Genomic DNA, 4,680 nt, shown 5'->3' with positions numbered 1-4,680 from the left:
TCAGTATCTTCATAGAGTTGTGCAACCATCGTCACAGTCTAATTTCAGAACATTTTCATCACCTTATAGAAGAGGTACCCTTTTTAAGGGCAAAGAAGCCACCCTGGGAGTCTCCTTTTACCATTTGTTGGGTCAGTTTGCACACAAGCCTCAGGCCTAGACCAAATACTGGGGGGGAGAGGGGGGACTGCAATGACCGAGACGGGCTTAAATTAATGAAGATTTAGCTCCTGGAACTGTGAAGGAAAGAGTAAACCATGGTTTTTTGGAAAGGACAATGGGCAGATGTGATTATTAGGAAGACGGCCCAGCAGTGTTTATCATAGGCAAATTAATTATCTCCAAGTCTTGTTTCCCTTGTCTCCAGAACAAGGACAACTTTATCATGGGGTTAAGTGCAACGGTGCACTCCCTATCTGATGATACATAGGGAACATTATTAGGTAGTAGCTACTTTTATAAGATCACTAGCAAAGGCACTGTTTTCCCTAAGAGGTTATGTGATAAGTTTCTCTTAGATTTTCATAATAGGAAAAAGTTTTCTCTTGGTCCCCTTGATGACACAAAACCCTATCACTGACAGGAAGCTCAGCTAGAATTTTAACATTAAAGTGGGATCTGCCTTTTCCTCAGCTGATCCTTAATTTTCTTCTAAAATGTCTCAAGTATATTTTTAGAAATAAGCAGGGGATAAATTATAAGTAAATAGGTTTTAGAGCTGAGCTACATATACATTGAGGTTTTTAAAAAAATTGTAAGATAAACACAACATAAAATTCACTTTCTTAACCATTTTTAAGTGTTTGGTGGCATTAGGTACATTCAAATTGTTGTGCAATCATCACCACCGTACTCCAGAACTCTTCATCTTGCAAAAACAAACTCTGTACCCATTAAACAATAACTCCACATTCTTCTCTACCCCCAACCACCATTCTGCTTTGTCTCTAGGCTAATCTGACTACTCTAGGTACCACATATAAGTGGAATCATAGAATACTGTCCTTTTTTGACTGTTTCTTTCACTTAGCATAATGTCCTCTAAACTCATCCATGTTGAAATGTGTGTCAGAATTTCCTTTCAAGGCTGGAAAGTATTTCACTGTTACTTACATACATTTTGTTTACCCCATTCATCTGTTGATGGACGCTTAGGTTGCTTCCACCTTTTAGCTGTTGTGAATAATGCTACTATGAACATGACCCTTGAACAGGGTCTTCAAGACCTTGCTTTCAATTCTTCTGGGTATATACTCAGGAATGGAATTGCTGTGTCATACAGTAATTCTTTTAATTTTGGCAGGGGGAGCAGCTACACCAATTTACTTTTCCACCAACAGTGCATAAGGGTTCAAATTTCTCCACAGGCTTGCCAAGGCTTGTTTTCTGTTTATCTGATAATAGCCTGTTAGGTGTGAGATGGCATCTCACTGTGAATTTCATTTGCATTTTCTTGATGACTAGTAATGCCGTGCAACATCTTTTCACATGGCTATTGGCCATTTATATATATTTTGGGGAGAAATATTCAAGCCCTTTGCCCATTTTTTAATTGGGTTATTTGGGGGTTTTGCTGTCGTTGAGCTGTAGTTGTCTTTTAAATATTCTGAATATTAACCCGTTATTAGATATAGTATTCTTCCATTCTATGGGTTGCCTTTTCACTCTGTTGTGTCCTTCGCCTCTTACATTAGGAAGTACTAAATATCTGCTTCATAAATAAAATGAGTATCATAAAAATAAATCTCACTTTCATATTAGGAGCAGGAAAACACAGTACAGGAAGGTAGGGAGGAAATGAAGCTGAACAGAATGTGAAGACAGGAGTTATGGAGACAGGCAAACACAAAATTATATAGTTATTTATGTCATAAATATTTTTATCCCATTTAATTATTCACTTAAATTTTAGTTTTGTCACCCACTGCCTTTAGCATAATTCTTCATAATAAATGAATGAATATTCATTCATTTATTCCAAAAAAGCATGTATGTCCTGAGTGTCTACAACTATGGCACTGCAAGCATTCAAGAGGTTTATATTTTAAGAGGGTAAGCCAGATATTGCAAATTAAGGTGGAATTAAATAATGCAATAATAAAAGTGTTGTGAGGAGGGAGCCTAAGAGGAACGGGTGATTTTCACTATGTGCCCTCCAGCATAAGCACCTCTGCCAGCTCAGGATGATCTAATCTCTGTCGGCTTAACCGACTGGGCCACCCAGGCACCCCAAGTGAGGTAATTTTGTAAAAGTTAACACATTTTAAATTACAGATTTAAAGAGGTTTCGCATCCTAAACCAAATGGCAGAACCTAAAACAAATGTCAGGGGCACCTGGGTGGCTCAGTCACTTAACCATCCAACTTCAGCCTGGGTCATGATCTCATGGTTTGTGAGTTTGACCCTCACATTGAGCTCTGTGCTGACAGCTCAGAGCCTAAAGACTGCATCAGATTCTGTGTCTCTCTCTCTCAAAAATAAACATTAAAAAAAAAAAAAAAGGTTTTCTGTCAAACATTTTTTCAGTGAGAGTCACTATTGTGATGGATTTGCATTATAAAACTTGAATTTCCTAGTATGTGTAATGTCACTAGGCCCAAATTACAGCTATCAAGAACCTTCCACAGCATTTAAGAACTTTCTATTTCCTCAAGATAAATTTTTGTTATATTCCATTCATTAGGCACCCCATTTACTGCTTTTACTCTTGTCTTTAACCAGAAAAAAGTTTTAAAACAGCAATTTCCCTTCTAGTGCTAAACAGGTAGTGTAAGATGCCTTCTTTTTTTTAATGTTTATTTTTTTTGAGAGAGGGAGAGAGACAGAGCATGAGCGGGGGAGGGGCAGAGAGAGGGAGACACAAAATCTGAAGGAGGCTCCAGGCTCTGAGCTGTCAGCACAAGGCCCAACATGGCTCGAACTTGTGAACCACGAGATCCTGACCTGAGGTGAAATCGGCCACTTAACTGCCTGAGCCACCCAGATGCCCCTACCTTCTTTTTAAAATATAGTATTATGAACAGTGTTGCCTCTGTAGTAAGAATTATGCCCAGGAATAAACATAACTAAAGTAAAAGTTAACCGCTTTTTGAAATTACTAAATCAAATATCAAAAAGAATTCATCATTGCTAAATGATCAGCATTACAAATACTTTTCACTTGCTACTGATATTGACTACTTTAATGGAAAAACTAAAATTAGATGAAACAGGGGCGCCAGGGTGGCTCAGTCGGTTGAGCGTCCAATTTCGGCTTGGGTCATATCTCGCGGTTTGTGAGTTCGAGCCCCACGTCGGTCTCTGTGCTGACTGCTCAGAGCCTGGAGCCTGCTTCAGATTCTGTGTCTCCTCTCTCTGCCCAAACCCTGCTTGTGCTGTCTCTGTCTCTCAAAAATAAATAAATACATGTAAAAAAAATTAAAAATAAAATTAGATGAAACAAATACATGAAAACTGAGCTATATCTGAGCAGCTATATAGCATCATAGCAACAAAGTATTTGGCTGCCTCACACTCAGGCTTAACAAATAGATCTGTTAACTCAGGCAACAACAAATGTTGGTGAGGATGTGGAGAAAGAGGATCTCTTTTGCACTGCTGGTGTGAATGCAAACTGGTGCAGCCCCTCTGGAAAACAGTGTGGAGGTTCCTCAAAAGGTTAAAAATAGAACTACCCTACGACCCAGCAACTGCACTACTAAGTATTCATCTGAGGGATGTAGGTATGCTGTTTCGAAGAGGTACATGCACCCCAATGTTTATAGCAGCACTATTGCCAATAGCCAAAGTATGGAAAGAGCCCAAATGTCCATCGATGGACGAATGGATAAAGAGGATGTGGTATATATATACAATGGAGTATTGCTCGGCAATCAAAAAGACTGAAATCTTGCCATTTGCAACTACATGGATGGAAGTGAAATTAGAGAAAGACAAATATATGACTTCACTCATATGAGGACTTTAAGACAGAACAAATGAACACAAGGGAAGGGAAGCAAAAATAATATAAAAACAGGGAGAGGGACAAAACATGAGACTCTTAAATATGGAGAACAAACAGGGTTACTGGAGAGGTTGTGGGAGGCGGGGATGGGCTAAATGGGTAAGGGGCATTACGGAATCTACTCCTGAAATCACTGTTGCATTATATGCTAACTTGGATGTAAATTTAAAAAATAAAAATAAAAATACATAAATAAATTAATTAAAACACACACACACACACACACACACACACACACAAAACCCCACAAAAAAACTAAATAGATCTGTAGCCAGAGTGACTTCAGGGCCCTTGATACTGTCTTAAGTATCTTCTTTGACCTGAAGCTGACATGGGAGCTTCTCTCTTGATTGATACCAGAGATGTGAGTTAGCATTTCCAGGGACAAGCAAGGCTCTCTGGCCCACTCGTCTGCATTCATCTTCTTAGTCTACCTAGAAGGGTCGAGGTGTCTGAGTCAGCCAGCCAAAGGGCCCAGGTGGTCCTCCCACCCTAAACCCTATTACAACACAGAATTGAAGTACTGAAGAGGAAGAAGAGTGCCAGCACCATTCCAGTTTTTCTGTCAATTCTGACTTAAAAACAGGGAAACACTAGTCACGAGTTACTATGGATTATGTCTTCAGTGTTAAGAAATCGTGCCATAACAGTTTCATAAGAAAATACTGTATGA

This window comes from Panthera onca, chromosome B2, assembly GCF_046562875.1.
Source record: "Panthera onca isolate mPanOnc1 chromosome B2, mPanOnc1 haplotype 2, whole genome shotgun sequence".
Lineage (NCBI taxonomy): Eukaryota > Metazoa > Chordata > Mammalia > Carnivora > Felidae > Panthera > Panthera onca.
This window is presented reverse-complemented; position numbering follows the sequence as displayed.